The sequence below is a fragment of the Cylas formicarius genome, unplaced genomic scaffold (genome assembly GCF_029955315.1).
Source record: "Cylas formicarius isolate icCylForm1 unplaced genomic scaffold, icCylForm1.1 PGA_scaffold_8__14_contigs__length_24414737, whole genome shotgun sequence".
NCBI classification, from domain to species: domain Eukaryota; kingdom Metazoa; phylum Arthropoda; class Insecta; order Coleoptera; family Brentidae; genus Cylas; species Cylas formicarius.
In genome coordinates, this window is record NW_026844361.1 from 22,019,130 (window position 1) to 22,034,192 (window position 15,063).

Consider the following 15,063-nt stretch of genomic DNA (forward strand, 5'->3'; position numbering starts at 1 on the left):
CTGCAGACGTTTCGCCAAAATCTCACTTGGCATCTTCAATGCTCGCGCTCCGAAAACACTTCGAACACTGAATGTACAAAAACCCAGGTCTGGTCAAATACATGCAGATAGCCGCCCACTGGCTCTTAGACTATAATATGAAATGTAACCAGAAGCTTTTCAACACAACCTGAATTATAAAGATATTTGAAAAAAGGTACAAAGAAGAAAAAATGATACGTCGTGTTTATGGGGTTATTTTATTGGTGAGTTCATATTAATATCTCCAACCGGTAATCTGGTGCAGAAATAATGCACCGGTATCCGAAATTTATGCAACCGTTCACCGTTTAGGAAGTAAAGTTTTACTTATTACGAATTGCGTGAAAAATCGAAGTTGATTTCGTGTCACACCCGGCGAACATTGTTGTTAAAGAACGGCTAAAATTTTCCTCGCATTTTGCCCGCGGTTTTTTATTAACTGTTAGTTTCAAGGTCGCAGTGAGCGAGAAAAAGCGGCTCCGATGACAGGGCAAAAACCAGAAGCTCAAGAACCGATCCGAATCGGTAGTTACGCAATGGTCGCGGTCAGTCGCAAAGTTCGCCTGTAATAAAAATAGCACAGCTTTAATTTAGAACGCAAATAAAAATTTTATTTTCGCAATGTTTCAATGAAGCTAATTAGTTTTCATTAGGAAAATACAATTCGAGGTATTTAGTTAATTTTAGACTTTTATACAAAAAGCTGTTTTTTCTTCTTCTTCTTCAGCCTCTAGACATCCACTTCTGGACATAGGCCTCTTCCAGTGATTTCCATGCCAAACCTTTGCTGTGCGGTTTGCATCCAGTTTTTCCCAGCATGTCGTTGAATGTCATCTATCTCGCTTGAGGACGCCCCACACTTCTTTTCGTTTTCCTTGGACACCACTGCATTAGTGTTTTGGTCCATTTCAAATTGTTTCTAGCAACGTGTCCTGCCCAACGCCACCTGAGACTCACTATCCGCTCTACAACGTCACAGACCCTTGTTCTTCTCCTTATCTCTTCGTTTCTGATCCTCTCTCTTAGGCTTACACCCAGCATTGCTCTCTCTATTGCTCTTTGACAGACTCGGGGTCGATTTGCACTGCCCACTGTAAGTCTCACAGTCTCGAGTCCGTATGTTGTTACTGTGAGGATACACATATTGTAGACCTTCTTTTTCAAATTCACTGGTATAGTCGGGTTGCGGAAGATATAGCTAAGTTTCCCGAATGCTATCCAGGTGAAATTGATTCTTCCGGTGATCTCTGCTGTCTGATTTTCTTTCCCAAGCAGATTCAGTTCTTGAATCATTGTTGTCAACTCATTTGTGTTGCTGCTGAAGAGAGAAGTAAGTGGTTGAGGCGTTTTCCGTCTATATCGATACCCTTCTCTTCCCATGATAAACGTTTGAATATATCTTCCATAGCTAGGGTGAGGTGAGATTGTGTCACCTTGCCTAACGCCTCTTCTCACTGGAATCTTTCCGGTGATCCAGTCTTTATTGATTCTTACATGTACGATGGCAGTCTCGTAGATGTATTGAAGTAAGCGAGTATGTCTCCAGTCTACGCGGGCATTGTTCATTGCATTCATCACTGCATAAATTTCGATTGAATCAAACGCCTTCTGGTAGTCTATAAAGGCCATGTGGAGTGGGACATTTTATTCCGTACATTTCTCCATCAGCGTGCGTACCGTCTGGATATGGCCGATGGTGTTGTAACCTTTTCTGAAACCGGCTTGCTCTACTGGCTGGTAGAAATCAAATTTTTGGCTCAGGCTGTTTGTGATGATTTTGGTTAACAGCTTATAAAAAACAGATAGCAGACTAATTGGCCTGTAATTTTCTATGCTCGTTAGTACAAATTCGAAAAACAATTATTTCTTCCACTCCCTACTCTGCGGCTGTGGCTGTGGCGTTTGAGAAAACTGGATTTCGATATAATTCATAGTAATAGTTAAGTATAAAATTACGAAAATAAAAGCAGAAACCACAACAATATCGTTCCATGAAATGTATTTTTTATGTATTTCGGAACTTCTCCTTTTTGATTCTAAAGAGCAATGATAAGAATTTTTTAAAAATTTAATACAAATTCAAAATTTATTGTTTACGTAAACCCTAATTTACTTGCCGTAGCTAGAGTTTTTTGAATACTATGTAACTAGCGACCCCATTTTTCCTCGTCAAAAAAATGCCGAAAAAATTGGGCCTATTCAATTACACACAAAGTTCTCTAAAATAAGACAGAGTTTTGAACTTTTGAAATTTAGTAGTTTATGGCAAAGAGATGTTTCATTGATTTCGAAACTTCGCTAAAAGGTTTCATAAGTTTTAAAAGTCGTCTTAATATCCCTTCTTATTACAATGCCCTATAGTGACTAGAGAATAACTACTTTACTTTGCATTGACTGTAACCTTTTGTAATGCATTTAAATGTTGGGGACCAATTTATTAGTTGGGTAGAATTTTAATATTTTGTATTTTCCTGATGGTTGTAATAAGCATTTTTCAAAATATATACAGGGAGTTCTAAAATATTAAAATTGAATGCTAATGATATTAAAATTAAATATCAATAAAATTTAAGTTAAAATATTGAATGGTTCTTGGATTTCGTATTTTTGATTTTTCAGTTATTTTAGCTTTCTTAAAGCAATTTTTTGCTGCTATTGTCCTACTCTCCTACGGTTATTACGGTTAAAGTCTGAGTACGTGCAATAATATCGCCATTAGATATTTCTCAACTAACCAGTGTGGGACATCTTCAAATACGACCACCTTGTACAGAATAAAAAGGCCTGGACCTAACTATTTTCAGAGATTTTTGGTACCAAACGTAGGTCCTAAACGTCTAAGCTTCTGAGATACAGGCTGGTAAAGTTTCCAAAAATAAAATATATATTTTTTAATGTCCATAATACCTCTTTAGATATTTTAATGAAAATTGGCACGCATTTACTATGTATGAAGAGGCATTATTTAGTGCACAACTTTTTTAAGTGGCGACAGTACGGAATTCCACCTGTCTATTTTGGCAGACATTGATGGGACGCCACTGATTTCTTTTAAAATAAAAAAGAAACTACAATTTGTTTTGTCTTTAGATGTGAAACGGCTAAGCTTTTCCATTAATGTTGAACTTCCAGACGAATCCACAACAGCACTGAATCGCGAACTATACAAAACGAACTAGGGTTTTAACATAAAAAATACAACTCATACATATGAAAACAATGCAACCATTCTCAGTTTTACTTGCAATCTATAATATGTTTTTCCGTCAGAGGTCTCGTTAAATTGTAAAATCATCAATACTAAGCACAAATCACAAAACAAGAAAATAAGTTCACCCGCCTATGAAACACGTCTTACTTCATAAATACTTATGAAATGACACTTCCGAATTAACCCGCCGAGTTCATTACGAACTGTATAGTACCGCTGCATTTTTGCTAGTAGTTTTTCTAATGGGAATATTTAATAAAAACTTTTCATTTTCATAAAGTCACTTTTCTCACAAAAGCAGGCGTAGTACAAGACGCATGTGAAATCGACGTTAAAAACATTGGCGTAAGCGGCACATTAACAAAAGACATTTCTAACAAACCACATCGCTATTGAGTTAGTTTTCTAATTTAACTACCTGAATACACTGAATATTTTGTTTATAATATGTCGGTAAAAAATCCCGGCGATGTCCCGAAACATTGTCTCAGCCCGCCAAGATGTTTGTATCACTTTTCACAATAATTTCACTCTACAAATATATTCATCCCAATTTAGATCGAAATCGAAACACAATCTGTATATACCTAACAAATTATTTACTTATGATTTATGGTGAATGGATTTAAATGCTTGAAATCTTTTTTAAATAATAAAAATAATAAAACTAAAGAAATTTGATTTCTTCATTTTTTTCAATCCGATGTATGTGTTTCGCCTAAAAAATTAAAAACCTCTTCTCTGACAACAAGCAGAAAACTTAGAACATATGTTCATATGAAGTTATCTTTTTAAAAGGAACCCAAAAATGCCCCCTACATTATTGACATTCAATTAGAAAACACCCTGTATATTATTGTTAAGAATTAATTAAAATCTGGTTACTGTCAAAATTTTTGCAGGACAAGTTTTGTGGTCCCTATTTACTATGGTACCATTGGTACCTGAGACGAATCCGATGTCAAAAATTACCGTCCTGTTTCAGCCTTCTCAGCGAAAAATGGTTCGTGCAGTTTTTTGTTGCTTTTTCTTGTAGATTACTTAGTGAAGTATGAGTGAGTATCTTATAGTTGCCCATTTTTATTTGCTTTGGTGTGTATAATAATAGACACTTCCTCCGTCGATAAATACAAAAATAATAAATAATTACCCCTGACTGAATAACTGCTACGTCTTTTGTTGTACTTTATTTAAGCCCTACATCGGGCTTTACAGCCAGAACGAGTGCTATTCGGGCGTCAATCTGATGATCCTCATTTATTAAACGTCGTCCTTGGCCTGGATCTGTTTTCGCGGACACGCTAAACCCGAACGGGATTTTTAGAGGCGTACAGCGTACGTCAACCAAAAATGGCTAATCTATCTTGTCACCTCTTAGTGTCTCCCATTTTGCTCGGCTGTTTTGTCTGAAGCAACACATCTGCTTGTTAACGCAGACTCATATACATGAATAACAACGCTTTTCGAGATGGAACGAGATAAGGGCATTTGCGTGAGGGCCGAGATGATTGAAACGAAGGAATTTTGGGGTACCCCGGAAAATTCTTATTTTGTTACAAGAAAAATGGTTACAATGAGACGCCAGTTCTTTAAGTGTCTCACTAAAAATGTAAACTTGCCGAATGAAAATAATACAACCTGATCTTAAAATAAATTTATAAATTTAAAAAAGAAAATATTAAAGAAAAAAATATAGTTAAGGGTGTACAAAACTCCCTTTAATAAGAACAATAATAATCAAAATAATAAATAATCTTTATTTTGAAGGATAATTACATTAAAATAGTGTCTTTTGCAGCGGTTGTTCCATCTGCTTTGAATAAATCGATAGTATTCTTCTATGCTATATGGTTCTATTCCTACGAGTTAGTTAAAAATTTTAACATTTTTAAATCTCTAATTGTGTTTATGTTGTTCGGATGATTACTATAAAACCTAACACACTGATAATACGCACCCTTCCCCTTCACGATCAGTCTGTGCCCGGGATATGTAAAATAGTTCTCGAACTATAACATTCCTGACACTCACTGTTTTCAAATAGGTTTCTATAATTCAAGACGAACGCTATATACTCTCTTCTATGAAGATTACAGCTAAGGTTAAAATTTTGTTTTCTCTAAATTCTTCTCTACATAACTCTCGAAAATTTAGCTGCAGTATAGTTCGCACAGCTCGTTTTTAGGCAAATAAAAATTCTTTCCATGTGTCAATTTATATATATATATATATATATATATATATATATATATATATATATATATATATATATATATATATATATATATATATATATATATATATATATATATATATATATATATATATATATATATATATTTATATATATATAGTAGTATCTTTATTTACAATTAGAATATTGATATCATCGGCGTGATTTGACAATTTTGACCAAATGCATACAATTCTGTATATTTAATGTAATGTTTTTTTTTCGCCCTTGTCCATTATCACTTGCTGCTTTCTTTTTGAAAGGTACGATTCCACCCACCTTAAAGCCACTCCTCTTATGCCATACATATATGGTTTATTTAAAAGTATGTCATGGCAGTATCGTTCGCTTTTGAAAAATCAAGAAAGAGCGCTAAGGAGATTTCACCATTGTCTAAAACATCAAATACATGTTGTACAAAGGTAATATTGTTATTGTAATATCTAGCTTTCGCCCATGGATACAGGCTAAATCATATAGAGAAAAAAAAAGATTTCATCAGAGTTAACAATCGAACCAAAAAAAAAAGTAAAAAAGCTTACACAACACGCCTCTTTCAACCACTACACATAGAGAGATGACATTGGTGTATAAAGTTCCATTCCTTCTTCTTTGTTCTATTGGGCTCCTTATATCTATTATTTTATATCTATTATCTTATATCTATTATGTTTAAATTTATTTTTTATACATAATCAGGTGTCTGTATTTCAGTGTATAATGCTAACTTCTGAGTAGTGCGATGTGAAATCAATTTATGTAAAACTTGATGTTACCAACGAAATTTGTTGGTATATTATCAATTCAGATACTATTATTACTTGTTATCTTGCTTCGGACATGAGATCCAAACTGAAATCTTCCACTATAATAACTATATCATTAAAATTCTCGTCTTGTTTATTTTGAACAAAAATTATTATTCTTTTTTTTTATTTTCACTTTGTACCTCACATCCACCGCATTTGACAATAAATTCCTCACTTAAATCAATAATGTCTTTTCGTGCCTTAAATTTAATATTGCTTCTCACAAATATTGCACTTCCACCATGTTTATTTTCTAATTATCTACAAAAACTAGCTGCCAGTGTAATAACCCTGAAGGAAAATATAAAATATCACATTCGTTTTTCGAACATAAGTCTTCTATTAGATCTACAGAGAATTACCTATGGAATACAGATTTGGATGTATTAAATAGAATTTGTTTTATTCTTTATAAACCATACAAAAATGTTGGGCTAGATCTGCAATATCCAGTTTTGCTTAACTATATTTAAATCCATTTTTGTTATATGCTTCATCATTTTAGTTCCTTCTTCTAATAATTTTTTTTTCAATTCTATATTTTCTTCCAGAAGTGAAATAAATTCATTCCATTTACATCCTTTTTCAATATCAATTATCATAATACAGGGATCTATATTCTGGGCTTCTTTCAAAACAAAGCTTTTATTATTTTTCGTAAGTTTCTTTTAGTTTACTTTGTTGTACGTCGTTTTCACATTCAACGAACACAGCTCCGCTTTGCTAGCTAGCTTTTTTACATTTAGAAATAGTTTCGGACCATTGCTTTGGTTAATGGAATTTTGTTTAATTTCGTTGAATATTGTTTTTGGGTCATTTTGGTCTTTTATTTTTATAATGGTCAGATGTTTTTTGGCTGATTTGGTGTCTTACACGGAATATTCCCAGTTTAGTTACTATTCCGAATTTACTGAATACCAGCATGTTCTTCTACATGGGCTGCTTTGTCATCATTCATCACTACTGTCTGCTCTGGTATGCCCTAGATCCACTTAATTAGGCAAGATATCTTTATATTGTTTTTTTCTTTTTCCTTGGTTTGATATATTTAGATAAAAATAGAAGCCACCATTTTGTTTGATATTCCAAATAATTTAACTTTTGTAAATAACCAATAAAAAAATAGATGCTTTAAAATCATCTAAATAAAATAAAAATTTGGTTTTATATCACGAGATATTGGCGTTTTTTTAGGTATACCTCAATTTCTGACTCTCCAGTCTGATATAAATTCAAGGTATCACTGTTCGATATTAAATGTTATGAATGCATCTGTATGTTTCTCTAGGAAATATTCAACAAGTAATTTTGATTACCCCTGAAAAGGGGTGAATTGAATTAAAGATTAAGAGGATTAAGAGCCTGATTTTATGTAACAGTTAAGTACTTCTAGCGTCAATTTATTACCATCCGTTTTTAAGAATTGCCTTTGTCAATTAACTATTAGAAAATATATTGAATTAAAGGACCTAAAGTTTACAGTCATTCAAATACTCTAGAAACGTAAAGATTGCATGCTAATCTATGCTTCATGTTCAAGTGACATTGACTATAGTTTTGTTTTTTAAAAATTGAATTTTAAACTAAATCTCAGGACGCGGTCTTAGGATTTATTTCATGTTCCATTTAAGGATACTAACTATGGCTTAAATAGTCTATTGGTTACTGGTCATTACTTGGAAGTGTTTATAGTTATTTTCTAATTGTTTTTTTAATAGTATAACTGTTAATAATAATAAATAAACACACTTGGTAACCCTAATTAAAAATTCAATTTTCCCCATGAAAAAAATATTTGACTGTTTTTATATGTTATATGGAACGTGCATCATAGGGTCGATATTAAGCAAATATATGGTCTGAAACAACAAAAGTAGATTTTGATGTAGGCAAATACTTCCTTGTAGACATTCAGATTAGCATAAACTGGGACTTAAATGGGAGTGTCCAAGCAGGGTTCGCATCTTGACCCCCTTTTATTTCAAATTAGGACGTAGGTACTTCTCTAAACACGGTTTCTGATATTAAAGATTCGGGAGTCCGATTTTCCTAACAAAATTCAATAATAGTTGCATTAGAATGATTGGCTTCATTAAGGAACAATGTACCTCAATTTTTTTCCGTTAGGTGGCGCTCCAAATATTAATTTTCAAGGCATGGAGTAAGAAAATATAATTTTTTTGAGTTTTAATTTAATTTATATGTTCAAACACGACATGTTTTGTATTCCATAATGTAGAACTAAAGCTGTATTAACACAGTGCAACTCCTAACAGAATACTAAGACTCTTGATTTATATTTTGGCCATAACCTTAAACTCTAGTCTGATTATTATTATCTTAATTTAACCTACATATTACCTGAATACTTTTGAGAATTTTTATTCTCTGTAGTCCAATAAAAGGACTCAGAAATTTTAAATGTCTGGTACATGATACCTGCGATTATTTTAAACCTGTTTTCGAGATAGTACGGTTCAATACAAGTTTTAGCTATTACTGCTGCCTAAAGATAACACTGAACTTGTGTCGATAAAATACTTGCTAGGAGATGCGTACCAGATTTTACGCCCTTTGATTTTTATGCTAAGATTGGTTGAAATAAATATAGTATACCAAGTTGGTACAGTGGTCTATGATATCGTAAGGAGAAGAAACGATTCAGTGCTCAGAATATGGGAAAACTAACGCTCAAAACAAACTTCAAATTTAAAACGGAGTAAATTGAGTTTACAAAGTTAAATTGTTAATCGTCATTGAAAATGTAGTGTCTACTTTTTTGTTTATCAATAAAAAAAATTTAAAACATTTTATAATTTTATGGTACTGGCTTCGCTTTTACTTTGTTTTTCTAAAAGTGCATACTCTGATTACTAACAATCATTTAAAAAACTGGAAAGCACCTGAAAAATGTATTATTAATAGTAGGTAGATTATTTGGTAAAAATATTGACAATAGTTGTTATCTCACAACAGCCAAACTTTGCATAATATTCGTGCGCGTCTCAAACATATTGCAAGGCTAAACCATGTTTCACTTACCCGCTGTCACGTGGTGTCAACCCAGCATGGAACGAATTAGTCGCTATATGCGAGCAAGATTTCAAGGCAACAGTTTCTACGAATAGGCAGTGAACATTTGACTAAATTCTTTCTCGGACTGCAGCTGCGAAACCAGTAGGAAACACCACCGGGTGAATAAACAGCCAGTACCTCGATCGGCAGCTGTTTGGACTACGCCAACGCGCTAGCCAAAGCTCGACTGAAAACAGGAAAGCTCCCTCTGATGCGCGGCAAAGCGGGATGGCTGTTTCGGGACGCTTTTTGGCGTCGAGAGCGTCGCTTTCAGGGTTGGGGTTGATCGGATTCACGGGCGCACTCTGCGCCGTCCCAATCGATAAGAGGCGGCAGGATCATCTCCAGACTCGACGTGTCGAACGCACGGAGACGATCGTTTGAAGGCGAACGTCGCGTTCATTAGAAATTGGAAATAAATGTTAATGATTTTGGATTGAATGGAAACTTTTCAGCTCCTAGCAAAATGTTACCTGAACGTCAAAATAAATTATATACAAATAAACAGGGTATTTTATTATGTTAACTACTACGTGACAATATATCTAGAAAAAGTATAACGCTGTCAAGTCATTCAACTTGATCTTGAGGTTTAGAAGTGGGTGGTGGCTTGCTAGATGCTAATTCTTTTTCTGGTTTGCTTTCTTTGCTTTCAGCTTCTTTACCTTCACCTTTAGCATTTTCGGGAAGTGACTTACCTTCTTTAAAATACTTTTCAAACCTTTTCGGCGGCTTCTGACGAAACAACCGCCACTCCTTTAGTGTTACTCCACAATGATTAAATGATTAATTATTTATTTTATAAATTCACATAATCGAAACAATAGTAATATTGGGATTAGCATTTATTTTGTGTGACCGATATTCCAGCCTTCCGCTGCGACCTAATCATTTATCTATAAGGAGGTAACTTATTTAGATTCTCATGCCTGAGGATTTCAGCGCCCAAATTCCAGTAGCTGATCCTTCTCAGCGTCCGGTATCTCCACAGTATGTGCTCTGTTTTTTCCTCATCTTCCACACACAACCGTCATGTGCTGGGATATATTCCAAGACCGATTGATGCTTCCGGTCTTTGGCACTCTCCATAAATACAAACGCCAACGGCTTTATGGGTTCGGGAGCCGTCAGTATACCATTAGGTCAGTCTTACACTGAACCCACCTGCTTGGTGGTCTCTCCCGTCAGATGTTGTATGGGGGACCGGGGTTTATATGACTGAATCAGGCATTGTCCTGAGGGAACCTGTTATCGCCATACACGCCTGGCTCTGTGGCCTGTCACCTGGTCCAGTAGTTGCAGTCCCTTGTCCAGAACCACACCACCTTATGATCAGCGTGTGTAGCTGGTATATATATGAGAATATTGTATTTCGAGAAGACATAGCTTCAATGTGTATTTAAATTTGCCAATGTTAAAAAGTTGGAATTCGTCAGGAAAAGAATTGAGCAAATTAACACAATTGTGGGCAAAACGGGGCAAATTGTATTTTCATTTGTACCTGATATTCACACTGTCGATTTGAATCCATTTCAGTTCCTGAATCATACCAGAAATAGAGCTACACGTTTTTAAATTAAAAGTGAAGCAAGCGCTAACTAACCAAAACAAAGAATCATAAGAGAAGAATGCGGAAAATGAAATACTTTGGTTGGCACCCCTTCACATTAAAAAAGAGATTGTCGCGTTTAGCTTAAAAGACTCCACGGGAAACAGTTAAAGCAACCAAAGTGGACCAAATCCTCTTGGAGAATAATATCTACATTTTAAGCATTTACACAAGTTTAAGCTACAGATGTTGGACAGACTTCGCCAATTTCCAATATGCGACGAAACATTGTAAACATGAAATTTGTTCTGTGGTGCACGGGGTAAACTTCAATCAAAGGCGTGAAAACAGCTTTTATTGTTATCACATTGTGAAAAAAATCAAAATATTCACCAAATTATTTGCTTGCTAGAATAAATTCGATATTTGAAGCACCCCGTACAAGACTGCTGTGTGCAATTTGCTGTCACCACATTAAAAGAATAGTCAACTGGCAGGGCACTTAAATATACGCAACTATACGGACATAGTTAATTGCAAAATTGATATAATTTCCAAGTAAACAATATTTTATTTCGTCATTGAGCTTTATTCGTCCATTAACGCTCATTATTCGATGCAAAGTTTAATGTTACTGAATATTGAGAAGTTTTATTTTTTTTTCGAGTCGGATCCTCACGAAAAACAATTAGCATTTCGCAGGAGAAAAAATTATTAGAAGGTTGCGGACACTGTGGCGGTGTCATGGTGCGGTTTGCATTCTCCGCAATGTTTTTTACAACAGCTTGGTGCTTTTTGGTGTAAATGCGGCCATAATCGAGACTTTTTGTAGTGTGCCGTCATTTGTTTTTATTTTTATTCGCCCATCAAGTTCAATTATAAAGCCATTAAAGTGATTTTTCATCAAGTCCGCAATAAAAAAAATTGGGTAGGCAGGTAGAAATGTTTATCGACCTTGACTGGTTCGAAGAACACATGGTAGTCTCGATTGATCGATTCGTTTGCAAATTCTATCTGTGGAGGTTATAATTAACTGAGATTTTAGCAGTGTAACACGACAATAGGTTATAAATTACATTTTAGACATATTTTTACAAGATGTCTAGAACCAAGTGTCGTTCATTTAAAAATATGTTTGCATATATTTTCTGAATTTCAAAACCTCTTTTTTTTTCTTCCCTTAAAGAACTGTGAATTCGTATTAGTTTTGTTAAGTTACTTTTTATTGCAATATTCTAAAAGTTGCGCAATCTAAAACTGCTCTAATCTACTATCTTCTGGATCTCAGTTCAAAATTAGGTACCTAATTAATTCGTCTCGAAATTTAGATTATTACTCTTTCCTGTTTCAATGTGAAATACAGGTTAAAAAATACTTTTTATCTTAAGGCAAAGCAACGAGCAGATAGGAAGCTGATAATGATATATTATGTATGTTTTTTATAGATTAAATTTCAAAATAGCGTTAATTAGGTTAATTGCACTACTTCGTAGATTTCTAACACCATCTTTCTTATCCATATCTGCCTTTTTCAGTGTCCGTGTTTCTGACCCGGTAAGTAATATTGAAAAAACGTAGCATCGAAGCATTCTTGGCTACTTCTATCCGAATTTAGATTGTATGAGACTGCTACAAGTATTTCTATCGTTATGTTGTTTATAGTAAGAATTTCGTTATCATTTACTTTCTTTGTGATAATCATGTATTTAGTCTTCTTAAGGTTCATGTTTAGCTTTCACATGTATCATTTAGCCTCTGCAGCAGGGTTTGCAGATCTTCAACTTCAACTATAATGGTGTCGTCCGCATAACGTAAGTTGTTTAAAATCTGTCCGTTTGTGATAACACCCTTCTGTCGCTGATCCATAGCTTCACTGAAAATTGTCCCACTATATACGTTAAAGAGTGACGTAGAAAGAATACCGCCCTGACGCACGCCTCGCAGAATCTCCACTTCATCTGTAAGCTAATCTTGAATTTTGACTCTTGCTGTTTGGTCCCAGTAAAGATTCGCTATGATTCTGATATCCCGACTATCAATGCTCATGTTCTGTAATATTTCTACAACTTTTTGGTGATGAAATTTATCAAACGCCTTTACAAAATGAACAAAAAAATGTCGAGACATCCTTGCGCTAACACGTTTATACCGAACAAAGCGTCTCTAGTCCCCATACCTTTTCTGAAGCCTAATTGGTTATCGCTGATTTCAGAGTGCAACGACCTATTATGCAAAGCCAAAACCAGAGTTTGCAGAACAATATATTATTTTGTAAATTTTGCTAAAACTCCCAAAAATTTGGAACGTACCTCAAATTCTAGGAAAATGCTAAACCCTCATGCATAGTAATTCTATATCCTTAAATGTTGAAGTTTTTTTCTTACATGGAATTGTTAAGTTGCCTATTCTAAAGATTTTCATTTGCAATATTTAAAATTAAATTCTATTCGTTCGCAAATAATACGACACACCATACAGTGGTAGGTGGGTACTAAATTTTGAAGTAATTGCTCGAAATAGTTTTCCACGGAGGGGAAAATCCAAGGACCGCAAATTAAGAACCGCACAGAATAATATTGTATTTGAAAAATCTAATTTTCGTTTTTCAAAAAGATGTAATTTTCAATAGTATATCATTCAACGCGAGCCTTTTAAAATATCAACCCGTTTAAAATCTCAAAGATGGTACTACTTTTTGGAAGAGGCGACAACCTCGCATCGCTGAAAACAGAACTGCAAAGTTTACTTAAATCGGGGAAAAATAAAACAATCAACAATTTCTCTCAAAACTCTCTGAAAAAATCGTTGGTTCTAGTTACTTTTGGTTAGCGTTGGTTATTTTTAACTTAATATATAGAACAGAATACAATAGAAACCACTTTTAATTTTTTAACCAAGCATGTAAAATATACAATTCTATTTGCTCATTTGTTACAAAGGTAGCAGAATTCTAATGAAGTACAGTACAGTATAACTTAGATTTAGTTAAGAATTTATTTATTTAGGAGATAATTTTTTAATTTAGATTTAAATAACAAATAAGATTTTACGCCGAAGCAAAGAGCGAAATATGCGTTTTCACCGATTCGATCATTGAGAGATTGTTATTTCGATAACGGGTGATGTCACGCGTTACGGATTTTCGGTGAAGCGCCAGTTTTTCCAAAATAACTTTTGTCACGGCCAAACCCCGAATTAGTTTATTTCAATGAAAATGTTGCTCGCATAGCGGAGGCTATTAAGGAAACAGGTTCTTCGATTTTTTGTTTCCTTTACGTTTGTGGAGATGACTTCCACCGGGATTCCCAGTTCACCGTAGGTCACGAGCATAGTATTCCATATATTTTTATTTCGGGTTTCTTCGAATAACCCAATACTTTGCGACGGAGGGAAATAACTCTCGTCTCGTTGACGATAATTCCATATAATAATGTGCTTCGCTGGGCGAATGTAACATATTTTTTCATATTTTTATGGTCGAACGGCAAATATCAGCAGCGTGGAAGGCTTGGTTAACCTGATATTAACGGGCATTTGTGTACTTTTACTTTTATGTATTTCTACCCACGTATTTGTCCAATCTGTCGACTACACACACTATCCAGCGCTGGTACAAGTGTTCTCATTGTAAAATTTCTGTTAAATATTAACTTATCGCAATTAATCTGACATTCGTTACAAACATGACCTATTTAAATGAAAACTAACCCAGTGGCAAGTTGGTTTTTCATTTTAGTCTACCCCTACACTCAAAATTATAGGTGACCTACAAAAATCTGCTTGTATTAGTGACACTGTACGTTTTGAGACAATATCACTATAACCCTTAATCAAAATTTCACTGCTTTCGATGTAACAGCCCTAGTTTAAAGTCATTTGCAAATATCGGGCTGTTAGAGGAATAAAAGTAATCTGGAAAATCCTTTACAAGCCAAAGATGTTCCGGGTTGTTTCCCTGAAGTACGCCTGATGAAGGCATAAAGCACTTTGAATTCTGTTGGTTCCTGCGTAACACCTAAACATAAATTTACAGGGTCTTTCAGAGAAACGGAACATGATGAAACATTATTAAATATCTTCGGGCACTCTAATTGGTTTTTGTTAAGAATAGTTTCAGCAACTGTATCAGAATAGCAAAGTTTGTCGGTGTCGCCTGTCCGGCAAA

At 34.4% G+C, this 15,063-nt stretch overlaps 1 protein-coding gene across 1 annotated transcript in view; it reads right to left on the reverse strand.

The window, feature by feature from the left end:
* LOC132706057 (uncharacterized) overlaps positions 1-9,513 on the reverse strand; it is a 48,695-nt gene extending 39,182 nt beyond the window's left edge. The window contains exon 1 of the mRNA XM_060677129.1: positions 9,317-9,513. The gene's annotated coding sequence lies outside the window, so the exon portion shown is untranslated. The remainder of the gene's footprint in view (positions 1-9,316) is intronic.
* Between the last annotated feature and the right edge of the window lie 5,550 nt (positions 9,514-15,063).